Below are 27,237 nucleotides of genomic sequence, written 5' to 3' on the forward strand. Positions count from 1 at the left end.
CCACGTCCACCATTTCTGTCCAGCTGCAGGAGCGCCGGCTCCGCAGCGAACAAAATGAAGACCATATGACCGCCGGCCCGGGGGCGGCGAGGAGTGACAGGGACGCGGGGCCTCCCCGGCATCGGCAGGGCCCATCGCCGACGTGGCAGAGGCCGCTGGCACGCACACCTCTCGGCCTCGCTGACGGCGGCCTGCCCAGCACCCGAAGGCAGGCCCCCGAGCGCCCCGGGGACCCCTGGGACCCCCGGCTCCCTGCCCGGCGGGGTCTGCCTGCCGCACCTACAGAGCAGGGAGCCCCTCTCGGGCCTGCCCGCAGCCTCCCGCCAGACTCGACACTGACTTGAAACGTGAAAGAATATATGAACTCGGGCAAAGAAAAATAAATGTCTTCACACACTTCCAAAATATTTCAGAAAGGGCCTCTTGATTTCTGTTTAGTATCTTTGATATCTTCCCAAAATTCCTGAGTTAACATAAAGTTTTCCTTCTGTTTAGCTTTCTCACACTAAATATTTAGAGTAATAACAGTGACTATTTAGACATTCAACAAATCCCCACTTTCAGGACCAGGATGCTCGGCCGGCGGGGCCAGACGGCGCGGCCGGAGCAGCCCGCCTCCCGGGGCCTCAGTTCCCCAGCGGGAAGACGGGCGTGGGGCTGCCCCGCCGGGGGCCAGGGCTGAGGGACTCCGGTCCCAAAGTGCTGCTCACGGACCGGCTGGGGGCGGGGGTGGGAAGCCAGGAAAGATGTCGCTGGAGGAGGAGAGGCGCTGAGAAGGGGAGGGCACGCACACAGCGGTGTTAAAGGGGGGAGGTGACACGTGTGTGTGCCTGTCACCAGCTCCACGCACAAAGAGACCCAGAAGACCCGGCCGGAGGAGGGCTGGCAGGGAGTGTCCCCGGGAGGGCACAGAGGCTGCGAGAGGGGGTTCGCTCTCTGCAGTCTCGGGGTCAGAAGTGGGACAACGAGGGACACCAGCCACCGACGACCCCACGACGAGACTCTGGAATCTGTCTCCCAGGAAAAGGCCCTACCCTCCCCCCGCCCCGCCCCGTGACAGACCAGTGGGCCTGGGCGCGTCCCCTGCCTTCCCGCCCCCACCCCAGAACCCGGGCGCCAAGTCCCCTCGCGGCCCAAACCCTGCCTCTCCCGCCCTTTCTAGGAATTCCAGAGGAATCGCTGCCGCGTCCCTCACACAATGAGGCCATTAAGCGCTCCAGCAGGTCACATGAGCCCAGCCGCAGGACTGCCGCTGTTCTGGGCAGACTGTTTCTAGAAACTCGGGAAGGACTTCGCCCCTCCATTTTCACGTCTCTGGCTTTTTCGTCCTTCCCTGAGTTAAAAAAAAAAAAAAAAAAAGGATAAAGAGCCAAGTCAGTGAAGACATGAGTGTTTGTGGAGAAAACACACACTCTCAGTGTTCGGGCAGGCACGGCCAGCGGCGGGCACCACGTCCCCCCCAGCCCTCGGCGCTGAGTCCGGGGGACGCGGCCACTCTGCGAACCGCCTGTCCTCCAAGCCAGCCTGCCCGCCCCCCCACAGGGTGTGCCCTGAGGTCCAATACCATGCCCCCCCCACACACACGGTTTCAGGACTTTGTATTTGATAGAGAATCTCATCTTTCCTTCCTCTGCCTCAGGGACCAGCATCCCAAGCAAAGGACTCGCCAGCCCACCTGAGTCCAGGTGAGGCTGCCACCATCCCCCGCTCGGCCGGAGCCTCGGCCGGTGGCCCGGGGCCTCCCCTGCGACGCTGGCTCCCATGGCGGCTGCCCCCGGAGACGCACACTCGGTGCCGCGTCACTACTCAGTGCTCCTCCTCCGGCCGGGAGCCACCAGCACGGTCGCAACAGGCTGGCCGCAAAGGGCCTCCTGCAAGGATGGTTGACAACCCGCACCTTCTCCTACGTAGGTTTTCTCAGCTCCGCTGTCTCCAAAGGCCAGAGCCATCCTTCCACCGACAGGGTCAGGGCTCCAGGGGCAGGGAGGTTCGAGTGGGGGCCCAAGGAGAAACCTCCGGAATCTCTCACTTTGACAAAAGCAGGCTGCAGCGTCAGCTAGGGAGAAGGCTTCTCTTTGCAAATGCAGATGACATGTCCCCCGTGTCCCTGACTCTGCCCTGCACTCTGCAGTCCCCTGGACGTTCCCCTGGACAAGCACGCCCTGTGGCTTCCTGTGCTTTCCCCTGTGACACGCGACAACACGGGCTTGGTCTCTGCCCATTTTGGGGCACAGCCCCTAAACCTCTGAGAGTTTCCGGGGGGGGCTGTTTCTTGCCCAGGTGGCTGGGGGTCGCCCCCGGAAGGGCGAAGGCCCGGTGATGGAGCTGGAACCCTCAGCCTGTCCAGAGAGGGGAGGGGCCTGGCGGCCCAGTTCGTCACCCGCAGCTGGGCCGGCCATGCTAGGCCACAGCAGCTCCTTAAACTCCCTGCAGGAGAGCGTGTGCAGAGCTTCCCAGCTGGGGGATGCTGCGGGGGATGCTGGGAGGGGGGTGCCCCGTGTCCCCCCACCCCTATCCTAGGCTGCTCTGCCCTGGGGCTGCTCCCGAGTGGTGCCCTTTGTTATAAACCAGTAAACCTAAGTAAGGTGTCTTCCTGATCCTGTGAACTCCATCAAGTGACTGAACCAGAGAGGGGACTGTGGGGACCCCCTCCCCCAGCTCACAGCCACAGGGTCAGAAGTACAGGCGGCCCAGGCAGGGCCTGCGCCTGTGCGGAGCCCTCCCCCGAGGGGTCCCGTGGGCGGCAACGGGGCAGAGGTCGAAGCCACGGCCCCGGCACCAGTAAATACGCCGCGGCCTTTCCCCCTTCTCCTTCGCTGCTTCAGACTTGAAAAGCAGTTGTTTTTCCCCTTAAAAGATGCCACTTGGGTGTATACAGGACGCGTTTATTAACATTCTCTCTATGGAGACGTGAGTCCCCTTGAAATGTCTGTCTTCACGCTGAAGGGGCAGGGAGCCACACGCATGGCCACAGGAACTCAGGTGGCTCAAGGACCTCCAGTCACTCTGACGTTCTGGGGGGTGCCGGGGGCACACGGTGGGACCCAGCCCCCAGCCCCCCAGCCCCCGGCCCCTGACGTGGCTGCCCACGCAGCTCTGCAGAGAAAGCGAGGAGACCTCTCCGGCCAGAAAATATTTTCCTAATCCTGTTTCAGAACTTTTCACCGGAGACGTGGCCGTGTAAATAGATGTCCCCGGCCAGGACCCCTGGGGTGGGCGTTCCGTCCGAGGGTGGCTCTGGGCAGCTCTGGGCAGGGGACCGGCCGGGGGCCGTGACCTCAGCGGGCGGCCCGGCCGTGCTGCCCGGAGGCGCGTCCCGCCTGCTCCTGGCAGGACGCACGTCTCTCAGTCGTAGAACATTCTTTCCTGCCTCCAGAACGAGCCGCCCGGAGGGGAGAGTCAGAAGGAAATGTCACAGGGCCAGTCTTTCCAGTTCTGCAGCAGGGCCCGGCTCCGGCCTCCAGGCCCCTGGGGGCTCCTGACCCCCACAGACACCAGGGCGTGGCCGCTTGGCCGCCCTCCCTCCCGCGCGCGGAGCCAGGGGCCTGAACTCAGCGCGCACACACGTCAGCGTCCGGGCCCGGCGCCCCGCCCCCACCCTGGAGAAAACGCAGGCCGCCTCCTCCCTGGACGCAGATCCGGCTGCGTGCCGGCCTCCGTGTTAACCGTTTGGTGCCGTGGCCGGCCGGAACCCACAGCCCGTGCGGAGCGGGCTGTGGGGGACAGAGGGCGGCTGTGTCTCCCCGGCCTGCGGCGGCCGCGGGATTACCACGCCCAGGCCCCAGCACACGCTTAGTGGGGAAAGAGGATCTATTTCTGGCCTGAGAACGTGAGATTTACTCTCCTAATAACTGGGGCAAGGACCTTGGTGATACCTGCTGCTTCCCCCCCAGACTCAGCCCCGGCGGGGGCGGGGGCCGGGAGGAGCAGCGTGCTGCACTGTGGTTCTCGCCTTCAGAAAGCCCAGGCCCACCCCGAGGGACTGCTGGAAGAGTCACACACACTCCAAGGGCCCCTGGGTGCCCGAGGACCTGCCAGAGCAGCCTCGGCCTCGCTGAGAGGGAGGCCCCTTCGCGCCAGGAGCACCCCCGGCCGTCTCAGACGTCTTGAGAGATGCAGGCGGGGGTGACACGGTGCAGGCCACGATGCCACATACGCCCCTTGCCCCCCAAACCCACTCAAAACCCAAGGCCGTTGCCGCAACTGTCCACGCGAGGAGGGGGCCGCCGCGCCTGGAACCAAGGTGGACGGCGTCACCGTGCAACACGGGACAACGTGCCGCCACCCACGTGTCCAAACTTCACAGCCTCCGGGCCGTTCCGCAGCTGCGAGCCCCGGGGCCGTGCAGATGTGTGGCCGTTCCTGAAAAACCTCCCCGGGGGGGGGGGCGGGCACTGAGTACCTCCCGGGGCAGGAGGGGCGGCTGGGGCACGGCCGGGGCATGAGTTCACGTACAATTGTGTTTAATATTTACAAGCCCCGAGAACAAAGAAGCAACATCCTTGAGCGAGGCCTTTTCTTAGCACACAGGCCCCCGCGCCCCACGAGTTCCAGCTGGGGGGGCTCTCGGTGCAAACATGGGACTCGCCCTCCCACCTTCTCCCACCTCTGCTGGCCCTCAAGGGCCCAAAGCCCCTGTGACCGGGGTCCTGAGGGTGTAGTTCCAACGCTTCCACCAACGCCCCCTCGGCCCCGAACACGGAATCTGGCTGTCAAGAGACCCCCCTCTCCTCGTCTCCCTCCCTTGCACGGCCGTCCTGAGGACCCAGTGCAGCCCTGGAAACCCAGCCCCAGGGACAGTGAGGAATGTACCACCCCCCGGTCACATTCTTGCTCTCCTCCTTCTCAAATGGCAGCACGCCGTCGTGTCCCGGCAGGCTCGGGAGCCGTGTGGGAGATGGAGACCCCTCCCCAGCGTCCCACCGGAGCGCTGGCCGGGCTGCAGGGGCGGGAGCCCCCTGAGCAACCAGTTCAAGGGTCTGGGTTTTGTAACAGGTTCTGCTGAACATAATTGATTCTGCAAACGTTCATATCCAAGTACAAGCAGCCCTCCTTAAAGCAGAAGGGTCATTGTAAGACGAGAATTCTAGGGCGAGGAAGGGCCAAAGAAGCTCTAAGATACATACCTCTCTCTCTCTCTCTCTCTCTCTCTCACACACACACACACACACACACACACAGCAAAACGGCAGAGGCACTGACTGAGCAGTAACGAAATATTAATGATTAAACCCTCCAATCGAGAGGCAGAGACTGGAAGCATGGAGAACAAAACCACACAATCCAACCAAACGCTGCCTCCAAGCCTTGACTCCCTTCAGACTGAAAGACACAACTGGATCACAAGTAAAAGGACACTGCACGCTGCCAGGAGCACAGACAGCAAGGTGGCCGCACCAGCATCAGCTGCCATACACGTTCCGTGCGCCCTGTTGCAATGACAAAGGAGGACATCGTGTATCGAGAAAGGGTTAACTCGTGCAAAGCATGTAACAGTTACAAACATACATGCACCAAAAGCCGGAGCCCCAAAAGATATGAGGCAAATACTGGCAGAACCGAAGGGAGGAACGGGCCGTTCTCCAGGAACAGTGGGAGGCTTTAACACTCCACCTCCAGACATGGGGAGAGCAGGCGGCCTCGCCGTCGGCAGGGACACCGAGGGCTGGGGCTGCCCCGGGAGCCGCTGGGCCGCCACGGACGTGCCCAGAGCACACCGCTCGGTCCCAGCGAAACACACACTTTTCCCAAATGCACACAAAAGATCCTCAAGGGTAAACCCTAGGCTAGGCCACAAAAAAAGTCTTAACAAATTTAACAGTACTGAAGTCATAAAAAGCATCTTTCCAACCACAACAGACTAAAACTAAAAATCCACAACAAAAGTAAAACAGGGAAGCTCAAAACTATGTAGAAATTAATAGACTCTTTAAAAACCAACGGGTCAAAAAAACAAAACAAAACCCCAAATGGGTCCAAGAAAAAAAAATTCACAAGAGTAGTTTTAAAATATCTTGAGACAAATAAACACACAAAAACATACCAAAACTTATGGGATGCCTCAAAAAGTGGAGTCAGAAAAGAAATTTTACGGCTACAAATGTTTCCTTTAAAAACGATGCAAGTAACCTCCTAAATTTACACTGCATGGGGCCACAAAAAAAAACAAACTACAATGACTAAGCCAGTTAAACTATTAAAATTAGAAATGAAAGTAAGGACACCACCACGGAATTCACCGAAATAAAAGGAATTACAGGAGAAAATCGTGAGCAACCGCGTGCCAACACGCGGGCCACCCGAGCGGCATCGAGAAACGCCTACAGCACGCCAGCTAGCAGCGCGGCATCACGGGGAAACAGGAGATCCGGACTGGGCTACGCCTGGTGGGACATTCACTTAATCACCGAAAGCCTCCGGACACAGAAAAGCCCTGAACCGGGGCGGGGGGCTTAGCTGAAGGACTCCCCCAACCAAGCCCTCCCCCAAGCTCCTCCAGAAGGAGGAACCCTCCCTAAAGCATTCTATGACGTGTGCGTCACCTGGACACTAAAGCCGAGTCACCGCGAGGAAAGACAGCCGTAGACCGACATCCTTGATGGGTCCTGTCGAGACGACCCCTCGAGGAGACACGAGCGGGCCAGGTCGAGCAGCGTGTGTGCGAGTGTGAGAGATTCCAACCTGACCGAGTGGGACGTGTTGGTGGAATGCAAGGACGGCTCGGCACACGCGCACACACATCAGCCAGGGCGATCCACGCGTCGGTGGAACGAAGAGGAAACTCACTCCATCGAGGAAGCGCACTGGGCAAAATTCAACGTCCTTTCACAACACGGCCACTCACGCAGAGCCCGCACGGCGCCCCGGCCCACGCTCGCCGCCCTAACAACACGCAGACCGGGGGGCTGGCACGCAGCGGACCGCCACCGCTCACGGGTCTGGAGGTGGGAGTCCCAGAGCACAGGGCTGCCGCCGCCGGGGCCGCTGATGGGTCTCGTCTGGGCCACAGACTTTGCCCCGTGTCCTCCCCTGGCAGGAGGAGCCCGAGAGCTCCTCAAGGCGTCCTTTACGAGGACACGAATCCCAATGGGGGTGGCCAAACCCTCACAACCTAGACACCCACCGGAGGCCCCCACCTCCAGGATTCCAACCGACACAGGCAGTCCGGGGCGAGACGTTCAGGCCGCAACGGGAGAACACTCCCAACCAGGATAGACTGTTCCGCACACGGAAACCCGGGGATGGCAGCACACTTAAGGGCTGAGGAGTGACAGCTCCCCCCTCGGACCGCAAACGGGCCGAGGACGCCCGCTCTCATCACTTCTAGGCAACACAGTCAAGGAGGCTTCAGCCATAACGACCAGGCATGCAGGGGGAGAAAAGGTACCTACACTGGAAAGCTAAAACGAAAATTATCTCTGCTCCCAGAGAACACAGTGTTGACGCACAGAGAACTCTAAAGGCTCTGAACACACACACACACACACATACAGACACAACTATCAGTAGTAACTGATAAATCCCTCCGAGTTACAGAGGACAAAGCCAGCGTGCGAAGATCAGCTGCGTTTCTACACCCTCACGGTGCACAGTCCGAAAAGACAATTAGAAAACAGTTCTATCTGCAGGAGCATCGGGAATAATAAAATAGAAGGAGATGTGAGCGAGCAGCGAAAGACGAGTCCGGCGAGGGCTACGGGCACACCCACGGGACCAGGAAGAAGGCCTGACTGAGAAAAGGCATGTCGTGTGCACGGACTGGGAGGCTTCACATGGTTAAGTCCAAACAATCGGCAGTTGAACGCAGTCCCTCACAAAATCCCACCAATGTGTTCTGGCAGAACTCTGGAAAGCTATCTAAAATTCATATGGATTCCCAAGGGACCCTGAACTGCCAAAACAACACTGAAAAAGAAACCCAAAGTTGGAGGACTCACACTTCCTGATTTCGAAACTCGCCACAGAGCTACAGAAACCAAGAGCGTGATTCTGGTGTGAGGACAGACACACAGACCGACTGGACAGAAAGGGGAGCCCCGAGAATGAAACCCTTACACGCCCGGGGAGGGGGGGTCACCTTCCACAAGGGCGCCCAGACCAGCCAACGGTAGGCTGTCTTTCCACAAACGATTCCAGGAAAACCCCACATCCACACCCAGAAGAATGACACGAACCCTTCATTTACCCCCTAAAAATGAACTCGAAATGGATCAAAGATCTCCATGCAAGAGCTGAAGCCACAGAACTCCTAGAAGAAAACGGAAATCTTCATGGCACTGCATGTGGCAGTGACGTCTTGGGTATGGCACCAAGGGAAGGGAAACAGAAGAACAAAATAGATAAATTAAACTGCACCGAATTTTAGAAAAACGTTTATCACAGGACGAGAGAGTGAAAAGATAACCCACAGGAAGGGACAAAAGAGTTGCGGATCATATGTATCTGATTAGGGATTAATACCCACAACATAGGAAAAAACCCCCACAACTCAACAACAAAATGCAAGTCAAAACCACGATGAGGTACTGCTTCACACCTACTAGGGCGGCTGTGATTATAAAAAATCATGAGGTCCCCAGGATGTGGAGAAACTGGGATCCCTGTGCGTTGCTGAGGAGAATGCTCGCAGGGACTCGCCCCACGACCCCCGAGTCCCCTCCCCGGTCAGTGTACACCCCCACACACGGACAGTGGGCACTCAGACCAAAGCGCGTGGAAGCACTCTTTGCACTAGTGGGACGGTGCACACGACCCAGACGGTCAGACAGCTGCACGGACAGACGAGAGGTGGCGTGTGCCTCCAGGGGAGGAAGCGTGACGTGGTTCGGCCACGAACGTGAAAGGCGTGCCAACATGGGCCACCAGTGGAGAAGCCCACGACCCTCACGCCGAGTGAAAGGAGCCAGGCACTGAGACCACAGATCACACAGCCCTGGTCGCAGAAACGCCCCAAACAGGGACCTCGGTGGGGAGACGGCCAGTGGGGGAGGGGTCGTTAGGGCTGGGGGGGGGTGATGGAGAGAGAGCCCTAACGACGGGGAGGGGCTCCTTTCTGACCTCACGAGTCCCTCCACAAGTGGTGGTGGCCCTGTCTCTCTGTGACTCTGTTAACTGGACACGGTGGGTACTGTGTTTGCCCGTCTACCTACACGCGCGCACTAACTGCACACCTGTAACGCAGTACCTGCAACCGAGCGGCGCCCTGCAGCTGGGGACGCTGGGTGATTTGTGGGTGACAGCTCAATAAAGCTGCTTTGGGGAAAAAGGAGAGGACTCGATGGAAGACTAGCCTTATGACGTCCGTAATCAGCACCGAGAGGGGCGCTGTGCCCCTAAATCCGGAACTGTCGTCATCTGTCTTCCACCTGGAGTGTCCCCCTAAATCTTCTGAAAGTTCTGCCGTAAGAAACGAACTGTGTCAGCCCCGGCCGGGCAGAGCAGCTGGTGGAAGCGCCGGCCCAATACGCCACGGCTGTGGGTTCAACCCCATGTCAGCGCCCACACGAGTCACCCAATGAGCGCGTCAGTCGGTGGCACAACAGATTGATGTCTCTTTTTCACTCCCTCCCCCTGCTTCCCTCTCTCTCTAAAAATTAATTAATAAGAAAAAATGTAAGGTAAGAAACGAACTTTATCTGCCCCGACGTTTCCAAGCACGCCGGGTTACGGACAGGAGCCCTGCAGCACCCACTGACCGCGGGAAGCCCTGGGTTATCTTATATCGCCCCACGCCCGGGAGACGCTTCAGAGAGGAGGGCCAGGGAAAGGGTCCGAGCCCCCTGGGGTCCATCCGCACAGGTGCTGAGTAACTAGGGGAGGCAGGGCCACAAACTCTCCAACAGCCCATTACCTGTGACCCCGGAAAGACTCTGGCAGCAGGGCACCCTCAAAGGTCTAACAAGGGAGAGGTGCTGTGAGACTCTCAAGCCGCTGGGATGTCCCGTCCCGCACAGGGACGGAGGGAGAGAGGGAGGGACTGCCCAGCCCCACCTAAATCACAGCTCACACTGACAACACACGCAGGGTCCCAGCTGGCAGACTCCTGGGGACAGCGGACTCAGGTCTCCATGGCTTGGGGCCCTCGAGTGCACCGAGTGGGGTTCTCGCCGGGGATGCTGGGAGGTGCACGTGCTCAGCAGGGCCTCCAGAGAAGTGGGGCTCAGTGGGGACACACCCCTCACCCCCCTAAAATGAAGGTGGGATCCATCCCAGGTCTCTCAGGAGTCAGAAGCGTTCAGGCCTTCCTAAGTGTTCCCGTATCGTAAACAAAAGAGAAACCACCGAGGCCAGCCCACGGGAACCCAAGACAACGTCCAGGCGGGACATGCCCATGTTTATAACTGCAGTAAAGTCTGGGCACACTTAAGAATGCCACTCGTAACGACGCAGGGCCAGCCGCTGAAAAATGCCTGGAAGAGTTCCTAGATTAAGTAATAGCACTGGTAACAAGAGAGCCTGCACAGAAAAGTGTCCTTTCCAGGGGCTTGTAAAGACAAAGCAACTGAGGCTGGGAGGGGAGGAAATCCGCGAAGAGCTCCGGACGGGACGCGTGGCCCTCCGCCCGGCAGTGGGAGCAGCCCCGGGAGGGAAGAACCAGAAATGCGGAGGCTCCGGCCCCGCCCTGCGCCCCCGGGAGCGGAGCCTGCTGCATTTTCCCAAGGCCTCCGGGAGGTGACACGTTGGTATGGAGGTTTAAGTCCTGTTTTCAGTCCTGTTAACAGTTCACTGGTGTCAGCGCTGAGATTTGCCAGCGCCCTCCAGGGAAGTAAGTGAAAGATACCTTTATATCGCTTCTTAATTGTCCGCCCACGCCATCCGCCTGCTCGCTGTCCCTTCCTCCACAGATGTCACTGTTCTCAGACTAAGTGGGGCGGGGGGAGGCACGGCAGATAAGGCGCTTCCTCACACACCCGTTGAGTGAGTGACGGAACAGGTCCTGGTTAGAAGCCGCCCAGGGGCCTTCTCAAAACCCTTAGGCCGGGCGGCCAAGGCAAAGGGCCAAGCAAGCCCCCTGACCGTCCCAGAACGGAGAGAGGTCACGCTCAGGGACTCCGAGGCACCGTGGACACACGGAGGCCTCGAGCCGGGGCAGGCATCTAGAGCTCACCCACGAACTACGGCCGAACCCGGCCCCTCGCACCAATTTTGGGTGTGACGTGTGGCCATGCCAAGTGCCGGGCGCTTGTCGGCGTCCCGTCCTGGGTGGCGCTGGGTAGCCCCGGGACCGGGACAACTTCCCTCTGAAGTCTGATGAAGAAGACAGACCGTACCCTCAGGGCCCCGGGGCTCAGGGCCCCTGCAGGCGCCCCCCACCCCTCGCCCCCGCATGCTGCCCTCAGCCTCCCAGTTGGGCAACAGCGCGGGCAAGCGGGAGGTGCCAACGTTCTGGCCCTAGCACCAGGGGCCCAGCGGTGGGCAGGCCCAGGACAGAGCCCCTGAGCTGGGGTGACAACACAGCAAAGTGACACTCCCCAAGCTCTGGGCCCATAGGAGTCTCTGGGGTGCTTCACAGAGACGTGGGACTCCAGGTCCCGACCCCGGACCGTGAGCTCCCCAGGTGGCGACGGGACCCGGGACGTGACGGGAGGCAGGCGATTGCCGCAGGTGAGTCAGGGTTCACACCTTGACAGTGCCTGGTCTCCCCCACACACACATTCCTCCACCTAGGCGTCACCGGGGCGCAACCCGCCTGTCCGGGAAGGAGCGTGCCCCTGGGCGAGCCCTCAAGCGGGACCTGAGATGGTCTCACAAAATCGAGGCCCACGCCCTGAGAGGCGGCCTGGCTTCTGCGGGACCCCGAGGGCTGAGCGTCGATGGGCTGTGAAATGTCGCCAAGTTCCGAGACTCAAAAGACCCAGTGTTCTCCGGGCATGCAGAACCCAGCTCTGGGTGGGGGCGAGGGGCGGAGAGCCCGAGGAGACGCGACGAGTCACTCACCCTCCTGCCCTCCCGCCCACCTGCTCTGACACTCCTCGAACGCCTGTGAGTCAGCAGTGGGGTTCCCGTTAGTTCCCCCCGCTGTGCTCTTCGGGAGCTGGGGTGCAGCACCCTCTGCCTACGAGAGGGTGCCCGCCGCCCCTGCCTCCCTGGTACAGGGACGAGGAAAGCAACCGGCACCCACCCTCAGTGCACCCCAGTCAATGCAACCTGCTTCTGCAGCGGGTGGACTGCCCCCACCTGTATGCATGGGAGCCCCAGAGCAGAGGCAAACCCCGGAAGGCCCCTCTCCTGCCCCCCTCCCCCCTCACCGCCACCCAACCCAGAGCCCGTGGGCCGCCGGCTCCCACCATACACGGGGGGGACACCCTAGCACACCCCACAGAAAGCAAAGGGCATGGACAGGCACGAGACAAAGGCAGTGCCTGGTCCCGCCGCCACTTGTGAGCAGCCTCTGAGGCCCAGCACTGCGGGGTGTCGCCCATCAAAATCCCCGAGGTCGTCCCGGCCCTCATACTTACAGAGAACGAGGGGGCCCAGGCCCCCGGGCCCTCACCGGGAGTGGAGTGAAGCCATCGGGCAGTGCAGACGGCAGCTTCCCCGCTCGGCCCCTACCTGTGCGCAGGTAAGCGCCTCTCGGACCTCCATTCACTCCCTGGCAGGGGCTCCCGCCATCAACGCACAGATGGCAGTTGATCAAAGGGACAATCAACGTGTGACACAGGTGATCTGACTGTTTTTTCTGCAGAGCTGGGGTGAGACAGCCCCACCCCTGCTGGGAGCAGGGAGTCCAAGGCCATCAGAAATGGGAGTTCTCCCCACATCTTCTCTCTTCGCCTCGGTCCTCTGGCGCGGTCCCCTGATGGCGATGGCGGAGGCGGATTTGTGGAGCAAGAGGCAATGTGACCAGATGTGTGTACCCCAGGCTTTTCTACCAGACCATGTACGTAATCAAGGTTTAAAAGAAGTCCAGGCAGGCCTTGGTATTTGTCTTTGGCAGACAGAAGGGTCCATTTCTCCAGCTACTCCCACACCACTGCCTGCCACTTGGCTAAGAGATAGCGGCGGGTTTATCTGGGTGCAGTCATTACTTGTTCCATATTAAACAATTAAGATTAGAAAGGGTTACACAACACGTGCGACAGCTACCATCCACAGAGGCTACGGGACCCTGGACTCCGCGGGCGGCCAAGGCCAGGCTGGGAGCGGCGCTTCCCAGAACGCGTAGCGTTCGGAGCCGTTGGACCACACAGGCGGCAGGCGGCGGGGACAGCGCGGCTGACTGCTGGGGCTGGTCCTCAGGCCGATGTGCAGAAGCAGACAACAGAGCCACACCGAGGACGGGTCGGCCAATGCACCCGCTGCGCGGGACTTGCCGCACGGGGTCGCTGCGCGCACGCAGCCGGGCGCGGGCACAGGCGGCGCAGTGCACAGTGCGCAGCGTGGGAAACCGCTCAGCCGGTCCGCCAACCGGCATGTAGTATAGGACAACAGAGCCACACCGCGGATGGGTCCGCCGCTGCACTCCCGTCGGTGCCTGGCACCTGCTGCGCAGGGCTTGCTGCACGCAGGGAGTCGCTGCGCGCATGCGGCTGCTGCGCGCACGCGGCCGCTGCGCGCGCACGGCCGGGCGCGGGCACTGGCGGCACAGTGCACAGCGCGCGGCATACGAGGTCTCTTAGCTGGTGTGCGGACTAGCGCGCAGAAATGGACAATAAAAGAATGCCGCGGACAGGTCAGTGGATGAACTTGCGAGGGTGCCCCGCGAGTTCTGCCGCACAAGACTTGCCGCGCGCACGGCGCCGCTGCGCGCACCGGGCCCGGCGCGTTCACAGGCGGCGCAGTGCGCATTGTGGTAGACAGCTCAGGGGTCCGCCGCCGGCGCGTAGAAGCGGTCAACAGAGCCACACAGCGGATGCGTCGGCAGCTGCACCCACGTCGGTGCCGGCACCTGCCGCGTTCCCAGGACTTGCCGCGCGCACGCGATCGCCAGGCGCATGCGCACACGGCAGAGCGCAGGCACGGGCAGCGCAGCGCACCGTGCGCAGTGTGGGAGTCAGCTCGGCTGGTCCACCGGCCAGTAGGCAAAAGCGGACAACAGACCCACACCGCGGACAGGTAGGCGGATGCATCTGCAAGGGTGCCGAGCCCTTGCTGCATGGATTTGCCGCACGCAGCTGGGTGCAGGCACAGGCGGCGCAGTGCACGGTGCGCAGCCTGGGCGACCGCTCAGCTGGTCCGCTGGCCGTTGCGCAGAAGCGGACACACCGCGGACATGTCGGCAGCTGCGCCCGCTTCAGTGCCGGCCCCTGCTGCGCTTCCGGGACTTGCCGCTCGCACGGGGTTGCTGCGTGCACGCCGCCGCGTGCGCGCGCGCGGCACAAGCGGCACAGGCGGCGCTGCGCATAGCGCACAGCGTGGGAGACTGCGCGCCGGTCCGCAGATTGGCGTGCAGGATTGGACAGCGGAGCCACACACCGCGAACGGATTGGCTGGTGGATCTGCGAGGGACTTGCCGCATGGGGTCGCTGCGCGCACGCAGCTGGGCGCTGGCACAGGCGGCCCAGAGTACAGTGCAGCGCCTGTAGCGTGGGAGAGCGCTCAGCTGATGCGCTGACGCACAGCTCCGCCTGGATGGACCTCGGAGCTTGGCTCGTGATACTTGGTCCCCGAGTCCGTGGCCCCCGTGACACAGCCTGGTATACTCCAACATAGAGAAGCGGGGACTCCATCTAGCAAGGCTGGGATACCGCCCTGCCTCCCAAATACGCCCAATGGGACACACCCCCAACACCCCACTACAGCAGGGCCCCAGCCTCCCTGCCCTGGGACCACACTTCTCCAATGCAAGGGGGAGGCACTTTTGGAATCCCAGGGCCAAGCCTGGTGTGATGGATGGGTCGTGTTCCAAGGCCCCAGAGGGCCCCTCCATTGTTCTGATCCCAGATCCCTGGTTCTCGTGGAAATCCAAAGAACCTCCCGCGCCTTCCATTGTCCTGTCTTCCGCCAAAAGCCCCCCCCACCCTGATGGGCAAGGACACACACACCGGCCACTCACAGAACCCCAGAGTTCCCCCCACCCACCCGTGAAGCCATACAGAACGCTGCACCAGGGGGAAATCTCAGGTCCACCAGACCAGTCAGACAGCTCCATTCCTCTCCCTACTCGCCTCAGAGGACCGTGGGACCCCGAAGCCAGCCAGCTCTGGTTGTCCAGGGTCAGTGTTGCCCGACATCCCTCCCCAAAAATGTGAGAGCAAGAACAGCAAGGTAGAGACGGGGTCTCGGAGCCACAGGCAGAAAGCCATTGGGCATCACGGGCAAAAGAGAGCCATTTAAAATGACAGTCAGCAAGCAAAGTAGACGCGGCATATGGGATCTCTGCTACCTGCTAGTCACAACCTATACATATACATACACACACGCGCGAGTGCGTGCATGCACAGATGCACAACCCTGCAGCGCATGAAGGAAGACGGAAGGCTGGAGGTGTTGGGTGACTTGCACAGGTGACAGGATGGGTGCACAGAGGCGGCACCCCTCCCCATGGGGGGCACGGCAGAAAGGGCTGGGAGCTGTCGATGGCAGCAAGGACAGTAAGCGCCCAGGGGGGCGGTGAATGCGGAAACTCAGACCCCGCCTCATGTTGAGAGGCGCCAAGGGAGCGGGGGGCCGTGCTCAAAGGCACACAGAAGCTGCCTGCAGGCGCCCCGAGGACCAGCGGCCAGGCCCCCTGGGGCAGGACCCCTAACCGGCCACACCAGGAGGGCGAAGCAGCAGCAGGTACTCACCCTGAGGAGGAGGGGCTCCGGGAGACCAGGCCCATGTCCTTTTAATACTTAGTTTCCATCAGATGCAAGCAGACTGGAGGCAGGCTCTGAGAGCAGCCATGAGCCAAGTGTCCACCCCAAAACGAAGGGCAACAAGCCCCCCTCGGTTTGTGGGGTGGGTCACCACGAGCCCGGCCTGCTCCTGGCCACAGAGAGGCTGCAAGAGGGACCCAAGGCACGGCGTCCACCCCTGGCAGCCGAGAAGAAATCCAAGTGCAGACAGAGGGACGTGCCTCGGGTCCCAGAGCCAGTTGTCGGTGGGGGAGAACCCAGCCTCCCTCTCGGCCTCCCGCAGCCTCCAGGGTAAAAAGAGGGGCTTGCCGGCCGGGAGGGCCCCCTCTGCCACGGGGCACTGGAGGAATCCCAGGGCTCCCAGCTCCCAGCAGCCGGTCCAGGATGTGGGAGAGCGAGAGGGAAGACAGAGGAAGAGGCCAGGAAGGGATCCAGAAGGCCCGGCCCTGGGCCGAGGGCCTGCCCTGCCTCCCCTCCCCCCGCTCCCCCAGGCCTGCACACTCAAATAAACACTCGCAGGAGTTCCTGCCTGCCCGAGGTTCTGCTTTCTGGGTCAGCCGGACACAGGCACACAGAAAAAATGTTAAAAATGAATAAATGCTGGAAAAACTGGAGAGAGGAAACTGCAGGAAAAAAAACTAAAACAGAAACCAGTATCTCCAAAAAGAGATTAAAAAAAAATAAACAGTGCATCTATGAAACGGGAATATTACACCATTAAAATAGGGATAATCATTGCGGGTGATGTTTCGTCATGGTAGGTTCACTGCCTACGACCCGAGTCCCAGTCGGGTGGGGGTGGTGCGGGGGAGGGAGGCGGTGGAGCCCCTGGGGCGGGCGGGGGTGGGGTGGGGTGGGGGTGGGCAGGCAGATAGGAAATCTCTCTCTTTTCCACTCAGTGTTTTGTAGGGAATCTAAAGCCATTCTGAAGAAATAAAGTCAGTTTAAAGAGACCAAAAGAAACAAAGAGGTCCTTAGAAATGAAAAATGAAGATAGAAAAATCTGCTGCAAAAGCCAGAGAGTCAAGTTGCTTTGCTCCCCAACCCCGAACACCACCACAGAGACGCCACGGGAGCTGGAGAAGCAGTCCAGGCCGAGGATGGGCGAAGAACAGCCGTTCTCCTGAGAGAGAAGAAATGCGTGGAAGAAAGGAAATGAAGGAATTAACTCAAAAATCTGTCCCACCCCCGGGGTCTCTGTGCTCCCGGTCTGAAGGGGCCCTGGGTGTGCCCGGCGGGGTGGACGAGGGCCTCAGCACGGCTCATCATCTTCGAGAGACTCCCAAACAAAGACACAAAGAGAAGAGCCTACAAGCTTGCAGACGTGGAAAAGGGGGGAAAACAAGCCAACGGCGACGGGGGGAAATGTTCACACGACAAACCAAGTATCCGATGTGCTGCCCTCCCCACCGTGGGCTGCCCTCCCCACTGTGTGCTGCCCCAAGAGGACCACAGCCTTCGAGTTTCCGAGGGAAAACTGTGGCCAGTGAGACGTGCGCTCTCGGACAAACTGTGAGCTGTGAGCGGAGACCAAGGACATTTGCAGACACGCGAGGTCTCCAAAAAATCTGCACGCACCTCTTTTTTGGAAGTCACGATGAAATGCACACCCTCACTTGCTGGAAGGAAACCAGGCGAGAGGGGTCCAAGAGCGGAGCACAGGGCAGCTCCCCGGGGTGATGGGGAAGGAGGATGCCGGGGCAGCCAGGATGGAGTCTCGGGGGCAACCAGGCCCCGGTGGGCGAGAGATGGCTTCCCGGAGATAAAACTGGCCACACACCCAGGGTGTGTGAAAGGACATTTGCACAACTGTGTCAGTTTGGAGTGGGGGCGGGGAGCGATAAACCACAAAGCAGATGCCAGAGCAACTCCGGGAGAAAACAAAACGTCCTGCGAGACGGACACAGACACCCCAGGCAAGTCCAGGGCCCGGCCAGGAGCGGCATTATGGGGGCCGAGGTCTGTGCTGGCCGAGCCCGCGCCGCCAGAAGAGACGAGGCGGAGAGGGAAGTTCAAGTGTGGAGGGCACACAGGACCTTCCCGGCAGGGAGCTGGGGGCCGGGAGGGCGGGGGTGGAGCAGGGAACAGGTGGGGAGGAGCTGCAACTCAGTACGCAGACATCTGCTTAGAAATATGAAGGCAAAGACAGAAAAAACCCAACTGATAAGCCTGCTCACTTCTGGGGAATGATCGGACTCTTCACGCACAGATGTCACTCAGGGAAAAAAAATCAAACCAAATGTAAAAACAGCCTGTGCTGGGAGTGGAGAGTTACGCCACCGGGGGACCCTTCCCACGGACAGGACGTGCCTGGCGAGGCTCCCCCGGGGCCAGCAGGAGATGGGCCCCCCGAAGGGACGGCTGGCTACAGGGCCACGGGCTCTGCCTGCCTGTGCCCCCGCCAAGGTGCCATCACCTCCAGGACACGCTGGCCCAGGCCTCAGTCCCATTTCTCTAGAAACAGCGGGAGGGTGTGCCATGAGATCCACCCAGTTCTTCGGAAGAGAGAAGGGCCTTCTAGAAAGAGCGAGGAGGAGACGCTCAGGCCACACACCCGCCCCCTGTGCTGGCCACACAGAACACCTAGAAGACCCTGGAGGCCGGCCAGCACCCCCTCCCCTCCCCCCGGGTGGGAGCAGCCCTCCCCAGCAGGCGCCCAGGTTCGGGGAGGAGGGGCATGGTCCCTGGGCCAGGGAACGCGCCCTCCATGCCTGAGGCCACTGCTGGAGCTTTTGAATTTCAAAGCGCCTTGGTTCCTAGTGGCTGCTGGTGGCTGCGGGTTTCCTGGAGCAGGGAACCCTGAAATTATTACTCCTATTAGATACGTGGTATTATAAAATGTTCATATTGAAGGGAGTGCTCGGCTCATAAAAGGCTGGAAGAAACCACTGCCCAGACACTCTCGGGGATGAGTTAAAAAGACAAATAACAAACCAGAGGCCCAGCTCATGGGAGAAGCCAGGGTGCGCAGGGTCCCTGCGCTCCAAGGGAATCGCCACAGGAACCCCGGCAGCCGGTGGCCAGTGGCCCCGGAGGCCCGTGCTGTGGATGGCCACCTGACCGGATGAGGGAGAAGGGGTCTCAGGCAACCCTTGGGGGTCTCGGCCTTCGGCGGCCCCCACAGGACTCCTGAAGTGATGCGCAGGACAGCTCACAGAGGGGGCCTGATGGCCGCGGACCACTCATTCATTCTACTTACAGAGAAATTCCACGGGAGGAGCTGGGCACGCGCCGGGCTCTTTCTGTGCCGGCTGCGTCGTGAGCCACGTCCCCAGGTGAGGTTGTACCTGCTGGTGCTCAGGCCCGTGGGCCGGGCACAGGAACCCGGTCAGGACTTCAGAGGGATGCCGGGCTGCCCACCGGTGTGCAGAAGCACTTCCCACAGCCCCCCAACCCCCACCAGGGGCACGGCCCACTGGCCGGGACCAGCAGTGCACACGCACCTCAGGCCCAGCTGGAGCAAGGTCTCCGGACACTCAGACACCAACCGACCTCGGGGTCCTAGAGACCAAACCCCCAGCCCCACCACCGACAGGGAGGCCCCAGCCCGTGCTGCAGCCTGGCTGAGCCTGAGCCTGAGCATTGCTGACTCCTGGTCTCAAGGGACCAACTTTTGACGCTTGGTCTTCACCGCCGTCTGGCCCGGATGGGTGCACAGCCAGGTGAGGCGGCCGTCCCACACCCGCCTCTGCTCCTGCATACAGCCCCTGTCTGCTGCCTGCAGGCAGGGAAAGGACTCGCAGGCATGGTGGGGGGTGGGGGGGGCTGCTCAGACCCTCAGCCCGAGAGGCTTTGTGCGGCTGACCCGAGCAGAGCACCAGGAGACAAAAATACCGAAAGCGGAGTTCTCTTTCTGGCGGACCTGGCAGATTAATAGAAAGCAGGGCACTCAAGCAGCTCAAAGCCAGGGCTGAACGTGCCAGGAGCGGCGTCTCCCCGCTCTCTCGAGGAGCCACGCACGGGGCGGGGGTGGGGGGAGCCCCGGGGGGTGTGGTACACACAACTCCAAGAGCATCTTACCTTCCCGACCCACTTTAACCCGTGACTCCCACCTTCCTGAGGAGCTGAGCTGGCTCGCTCGGGCCCCTGGAGCTAGCACACGGCAGAGAGCAGAGCCCCTCCAAGGCAGCGTGCGTGTGCACTGGTCAGCGCTGGCCACTGTCCTGGGCCAAGAGGGGGAGCACATGCCCCCTGGACCCCACTCCCGCTGTGGGTGCTGAATCACACAGTCCCTGACCCAAAGAAGAGCCTCAGATTCAGGATCTTGACTCTCCAAGGGCCCCTCCCCCAAACCCACAAGAAACTTGGCGGCTGAACACACAGGAAGGGCATTTTCTCTTCCCAGTGGCATCCAGTCGGGACGAGCCGCCGTCACCCCACGGGTCCCAGGCGGGAACCCCACAGCCAGACCCCGACTTCGGGGGCAGGGGAGGTGTCTCCACCCGACACCCCATCTGCACGTGTGGGCAGGGCAGCACAGAGGACAGCAAGGCCCCTCTGACACCCGGCCCGTCCCTTCCAGCCCGGAGCGAGCTCTCCCGAGAGTCCGTGTGTCCCCAGAGCAGGGAGTCACACACTCAGTCCCACCTCTGAGATGGCTTTTGTTGCCCCCGGGACACGGCTGCTCTTGTCGCCGTCTCCAAGGACAGCCATGCCGTCTTCCCTTCCATTACTCAAGGAGGGACGTCAGCCTTGCCAGCAGCTGGTGGCTTTAAGCTTCACCCGCTTGCCTCTCCTCTGGGTTGACAGGCCCCAGGGTCGCTGGGAGTGCAGACGAAAAAGCCCATTGCTCAGAGACCAGCTCAGAAGCAGCTCTGAGCCAGGGAGGGCAGGCAGGGGGGAGGCAGCCTCGCAGGAGAAGGCAGGGGACAGAGACAGCACCCCAGAAATGTGCAGCTGAAACACTAACACAAATCACACGCCAGCCAGGGCCGGAATGGATGAGATCGGTCACACGCCCATCGGCCCCAGCCCTGGGGAAGGCCCCCGGGCCCCCAGAGCACCTGTTTGTCGAGCCTCACCTACCACGTGGCTTGACTTGTCTTCATCTCTCCCATGCTCGCCCGTACTTCTGAGGGTAAACGGAAAAAAAAAAATGGGACGAGTTTAAAGAAAAAAATCTCCACCAGCAGAAAGAGTTTTATTTACATTTTGGACATAAGATGGGTGCCTTAAATGAAAAGCAAAGCAAATATCTTCTCTTCGAGAGCCCATGCAATTTCAGGGTGGGGAGACGGACACAGGGTTTGTCTGCCACAAACTGCAAACACACAGGCCACCTCCCCAGGACACAGGACAGAAGTCCCCTGAGCCAGCGCTGAGTTCTGGGGGGCACGCTCACACACCCCCGTCTCACGCCGGTGCTTCTTCCCCTGCGGTGAAGGGTCGTGCAGAATTTCGAGGGCGTGCGATCTTCTCGTTACACGGCCTTTAAAGCATGGGGTCTCACGCGGCACGCCACCCCCACATCTCTCCAGCTCCAGGACACCTCGACGTCTGTTCGAGAGGAATCCGGTCTCTAGACGCCGTGAGGTCTCAAAGCAGCTGGACCGTCCGTCTCAACACTTCTGGACCGGCTCTCGGGGTCTGACTTTGTTCCCCTCTCCCTGGGGAGGCCGACCGTCCACACACACACGGTCCCTGCCCCCGAGCCAGGGCTGCCCTGGGTTCCGATCCCGGCGCCCACCGCCATGCACGGCCCTGGCCGAGCACCGGGCAGGAGCCTCTCCAGCCCCAGGGTCCCGGTCTGCACACAGAAGGCATCTGGCCCAGCCCCGGCGCTGCCCCCCAGACGACGCAGACCACGGACCACAGGCAACGGGAGACTTCGGGGGTGCACACGGCTTTTATTAAAACACGCTGTGGTGACAATAAACACGGCGAGTGGACGTCGACGTCTCCTTCCAAAATAAACGTGTGTTTAAGTGTAAACAGTGAGTGGACAAAGGAAAATATTGGTGATGGCTCGGGCCGTCACGGCAGAGCGCGGGCAGGCTGGGAGCCCCCGGGAGGGTCCTAGAGCCCCCTTGTTCTCCAGGGGCGGGTCTGGCAGGGGCCGCCCTCAAGCTATCGCTCCCTCCGAGGCCCAGGTACTTGGGCAGAAGCAGAAAAGGCACAGAACTAAAAAGAAAACTCATCCGGAGTTTAGGTTTTGGTGATGGCCTCGTTGCACGCGGGCCATGGGACCCCGGGCGTGCCGATGTAACCTCCTGAGCCTCGGTGTCCACGCCTGTAAAATGGGGGTCTGGGGGCTGGCGGGGGGTGAAATGCAACGGGGCTCCGGACGTGCCCCAGGAGCACTGGTGGCTGCGCTTCTCAGTTACACGGGTGCGCTGGCCAGGCGGGCAACCCAGGCTGCCCTCGGACTCCCTGTAACCCGGAGCCTGGCCTGTGTGGCCCCCCTCTTTCAAGTATTCCCAATAAAACTCTAATGTTATGTGCCGTCATCCTAGAGTTCTGATCTGGAACAGAAAAAAAAAAAAAAACCCACAAAACCCAACCATCCAGATCATTCCTGGAAATACGTTGGGTTTCAGGGCTTTTACCAGATAAAATCCTCCCCGAAAAGACACTTCCCCTGTGCCCATAAATCAGGATTTTTTTTTTCCTGCCGCAGAAACCGAGGCTCTACCTATTTTCCCTTCCCGAGAGAAGGGGAGGGGGCTGCAAGGGAGCCCCTGGGAGGAATGGCCAGCTTTGTGCTGGGCGCCGCGGTCAGCGCCGGGGCCGCGCTCACATGTGCTCGGAGCGGAGGCCAGCGCGGTGTGGCGTGGGGCGCCGTGTGTGTCTGAAGCCGGGGGCTCCAAACGGCTGATTCAGCGTTTTCAGAAACAAAGTGTTCTGGGCCTGGCCTTGTAAACAGCGGCACCCAGAAAAGTTGTGCAACGACGCGCATTTACTCACGAGCGCTACTTGTTTGGGTCTTTTCTTTGCGTCCCTTGAATGAAACTGGGCACCGTGTTTGCAGGAAAGCATTCTTTCCAGGGCATGGGCCACACGGATCCGGGACCCCGTCCTGGTCACCTGTGGCTCCCAACAGTTCCCAACGTTCCCGTCAAGGCAAACGACCAAAAGTTGGCTTTTCTTCCAACCCCGAGAGGAGGGGAACGTAATAAAAAGTAGAGAATACCCTAATTTCCTTAAGGCACACGCTGCAGGGCCTTCTCCAGGCGGGCGTTTGGAGAGGCAATCGGGGAAGGCGGAGAGTTGCATCAGAAATTTCCTTCTGCAAACCGCACGGCTCTTATCACGTTTCCACGGCTGGCGGGCGGCTAATCCGCGAGCCCTCCAGTCTGGTTAGGCCCCAGCGGCGGGTAACGGGGTCACTAACGGAACCCAAAAAATATATGTGTGTGTCTACGTCCCGAGGCCGGGCTGCTCTGGGTTGAGGAGTGTATGGCCGCGCGGGCGCGGGCGCACCAGGGGTTGCAGGAGCGCGGGCGCCCATCCTCGGGGCGGCCCGGGAGCTCGGCCTGAGCCCTGACGGCGCGGCCCCCACCCAGCCCGGCCCTGGCTTCCACCCCGAGTTGCCGGCGTCCGACGGGATGGTTCCCGGAGGCGCCGCCGGCTCCAGGGACCCCCGGGGTCCGACACCCGCGCGCACAGCCCGGCCCGTTCGCCGCGCCCGCGCCCGCGCCCGCAGCCCGCTCCCCGCCTCCGCGCGCCGCCGGCCGAGCCCCGGGCGCCGCAGCCCCCGGCCCGCAGGCGACGCCCTTCCGCCCGCCGCGCCCCCGCGGCGCCCGGCGTCCCCAGCCCGGCGGCAGCGCGCAGACAATGACGGCGCGGGGACCGCCCGCCCGCCTGGCCCCGCCGCGCCGACCACAAAGTAACTTGCGGCCGCGCTCCCCGCCCAACTTCGTACCTGCGCGGCTCCGCTCCCGGCTGTCTCCGCGTGGCTACCGGCGACCCTCGTCCCGGCTCAGGCGGGCGAAGCGCGCGGGGCGTCCCGGGGCCCCGAGGGGCTGAGCGCAAACTTTGCTCCGCGCGGGTGTCCGCGGCCTCCGAGCGCTGCGCCTGCTGCCGGCGCGCCGCTCGGTCCTGCCAGCCTCCTCACGGCCTCCCCACCCCCTCGATGGGCTTTAAACTGGCCCGGCCCCGCCCGCCGCCGCCGCCTCCGCCTCCGCCGCCTCCGCCTCCTCCCCCGGCCGCTTTTCCTGCTCCTCCTCCCGCCGCCGCCGCCCGGACCGCTCGCCGCCAGCGCGGGCGGAGCCGGGGCCCAGGCGCAGGGCGTGGCGCGGGCGCGGGGCCGGACCCTCTAGCGGCAGCTGCCCGGGCCGTGCGCGGGGCAGGCAGCAGGGCGTGGGCGCCAGACCCCTCGTCCTTCCTCCCGGGACCCCTGGACGCGGGATCCCCACATCCCAGGCCCGGGCGCCAGCGGAGGACACATCGGACCTATCCCGAGAGGCAATTTGCAAGCGAATTCTCTGCAACTCAAAAGTCCTCCCGGTGCAGTCCGATCCCTGCATCCAGGCGCAGCGGAAGGACAAGGCGCAGGAGCCGGTGCTCCTGGGCGGGAAAGGGGGCCTGGGTTTGCGCTGTCTGCTCACAGCCAGCCAGGTCCGGGGCCTCGCCTCTCCGAGCCTCAGTTTCCCCGTCTGCGTGAGAGCACTGGAGTGCTTGCTAGTGGAGGGCGGAGGCCCTACACAGGTTCTTAATACCAGCGAGCCTCCCGTCCTATCTTTGAAATGGGCAGCAGGCCGGCCTGGGGGTAGATAAAGTCCCACCTTTGACACCTAGTGCCCCGCGCAGAGGACGCCTGAATTAATGAGGCCATTGTCATTAATACGATCACTAACGTCTCTACGGAGTCGACATTACCATGCAAATAGGATGATAATGATGTCTTTTCCTGGGGCTCGATGTTGGAAAAAAACAGCCACAACAATAACTCACTTTCACTGAACGTGCATTTGTGCCAAAAGCACCGAGGGGCCTCTCACCCCGCCAGCCCGCACTCTGGCCCCGAGAGCCGCCCCTGGGAGAGGTGCCTGGGGGGACTAGGGAGCTGCCTCCCGGTGTGGAGCAACTCGCCGGAAGTCAGGTAGTGGTCAGTGGGCAACGCGGGCGATCCCCCAGCCCCTTTCTGGCACTTTTTGTATATATAGTTCCTGCTTTGGGCGGAAATGTGGATGGGAAGACCCCCCTTTTCTGTGACTACACCCAGGCCCTCCTGCAAATGTCTGCCCGCCGGTCCGAGCTCAGACGACCGACCAGGAGAGGTGGGGGTGCCCGTGCGGCACCGTCTCAGGAGACCCGAACGCAGAGGACTCCCGAGAAAGTGGAGGGAGAGAAAACTCGATTTGGGCCAACGCCTCACAAGCGCAGCAGCTTGAACCTTCCCGCTGTGCTTCTGGGCCCCATCAGCACCAAGTGCCCGCACCGGCCGGAAGGCGGGCCTCCCGCAGGTGTGCGGAAAGCACCCGTGTCCTTCCCTCCGCGCCACCTGAAGGCAGGTTTAACACTCTGTGGGCGCTCTCCACGGTGCGCTGCGGGGTGTTTTAGAAGAGCAGCGATGTTATCTCACATCACCTCCGTGCAGTCACCAAATTCATAAACTTGTATCGATAAAAGGCGCGTGTGTAATCTGGGTCCACGTTCCGGTGCCGACGGATCTGACCCTCACTGTATTTCTTTGGCCTCAGCACAAGATCCAGTGGCAGGGGTCACACTGAGCTGCCTCATCGCTACTGACCTAGAAGGGGTCTACAGATGTCCTTGAGTGTTCTCCCGCTGCCGTGGGTCCCCAGGACCCCTGGGATGGGACGGGTGCCCCCCTCCCCACAGCGCTCTGGCCTGCCCAGGCTCCAACACACCTCTGCTACTTTCTGGGCAGTGCCCACCCGGGACCACTGTGGGAGCCAAGGGAGGCGCACCCGCTGCAGCCAGGTGTCCGGGCGGGAAGCGGGGTTTGTCACAGTGAGAGACCCAGTTATCCAGAGGAGTGAGAGACTTCCTTCAGCTGAAGGGGGCGGATTGGACAGACACTGATTATAGTTAGTGAGGAATGGGTGGACACTCGTCTCCCCTGCTGACTCCAAGCGTGTGACAAGGGTAACTGGTTGCTGTCCACCGGTGTCGTCCCAGCAGGTGGAGCGCCTGGCCCTGAGCGGGCACTGGTGACAGAGGCCATCACTGAGAAGGGAGATCGTGCCAATGACCTTACCAGCAGAGCTCGCCGATGAGATGCTGTGAGTGCCCGGCACCGTCTATGACCTGCCGGCAGCCCTGGCGAAGGGAGGAGAGCAAGGGAGTGGCACCCTGGCAGTGGGACGCTCTGGCCAGGCGTGGCCCTCGCTTCTGCTCACAGGGGCCGAGGCCAGTCCTGTGGCCCAGCTGGCAAGGGGGGATGGGTGGGAGCACAGCCCCCACGCCGGTGGCTCTCAGTGCCAGCGATCACAGGCCCTGAGGACCGCCGGCCCACCCCAGCCCTCCCCGGGGGGCCGGGACTGCTCTGCAGCTGCGCACCATCCTGACGCCCGCCTCTGAGCCCCCGTGGGCACATGCTGCCCCTGCAGACCACCGACCCCCCCCCCCACAGATTTTACCCCTGCATGTTGAACAGACTCCCCGTGGTCCACAATGCACCAGGTGATCCCCTGAATCCTCTCCAGAGGAGAAGCACAGGCTGCCCCAGAGTACATGCAGGGGACCTGGTGAGGCTGGGGAAGGGGTGGCCACGTGCCAGCAGGGTCCTGGGGTGCCTGAGAGCCCCAGAGGCACTGGGAGGGAGGGCCTGACGGAGGGAGAGGCAAGCGCCCAACCAGGAAAGACTTCACCTGGCTTCTGCAGCTCGTCCTGGGGCGCCGAGGCTGGGGCTGGGGCTGGAGGGCACGGGGCAGGTGTGTGGGGGGGGGCTTGGCGAGAAGCCAGGCTGGGAAGGTCAGAGGAGACTTCATCGCCACGCTCCGCTGCCGTTACCTTCCCCCAGAGGCGACACGTCACGGGTGCGAGGTCTCCAGCACATTCCCCCTCGGTGGGACCGTCCGTCAGTATGTGGTCCCGCCAGCAACACGCCTCCCCAGGGCCCCCGCCCGGCAGTTGGTTTGCTGGGGACGAGCCTGTGTCCAAGGGTTCACAGGCGCCTTGCCGCGTCTTTGGGCGCCTTTGCCGCGGGCTGGAGGGGTGGGCCAATCGGACGCCTGCACCTGGCAGTCTGGCCGGAAGCCCTGGAGGGCTACGGAGCCCGGAGCCCGGGGAGGGGCAGCTGAGCCGGCCCCCCTCTGGAAACGGAGGCGCCGAAAATGCCCCAAAGGGATGCCCTCTGTCTCCGTCCCCCCGGGCCCCTGGGTCAGGTTCCCATGGAGGTGCATTTTCCCCACGATAACTTCATGTGAACTCCCCCTTTCCCGAGACAAACTGGCTTCACAGCCGACTCGGGGGCTCACCCAAGGAGGGATGTGGCTTCAGGCTGACTGGTGGAGGTTGGATTCGCCTGCAGGAGAGAAGTCACACTGTGTGG

The 27,237-nt window shown here is 61.7% G+C and overlaps 1 protein-coding gene across 4 annotated transcripts in view; it reads right to left on the reverse strand.

The window, feature by feature from the left end:
- GRB10 (growth factor receptor bound protein 10) overlaps window positions 1-23,847 on the reverse strand; it is a 112,434-nt gene extending 88,587 nt beyond the window's left edge. For 2 of the 4 annotated variants that reach the window (XM_036010383.1, XM_036010382.1), the window contains exon 1: window positions 23,641-23,847. The gene's annotated coding sequence lies outside the window, so the exon portion shown is untranslated. The remainder of the gene's footprint in view (window positions 1-23,640) is intronic. The other 2 variants (XM_028525461.2, XM_028525460.2) reach the window with 1 other exon arrangement.
- Window positions 23,848-27,237: the final 3,390 nt, after the last annotated feature.

Source organism: Phyllostomus discolor, chromosome 10 (assembly GCF_004126475.2).
Source record: "Phyllostomus discolor isolate MPI-MPIP mPhyDis1 chromosome 10, mPhyDis1.pri.v3, whole genome shotgun sequence".
Taxonomy (NCBI): Eukaryota; Metazoa; Chordata; class Mammalia; order Chiroptera; family Phyllostomidae; genus Phyllostomus; species Phyllostomus discolor.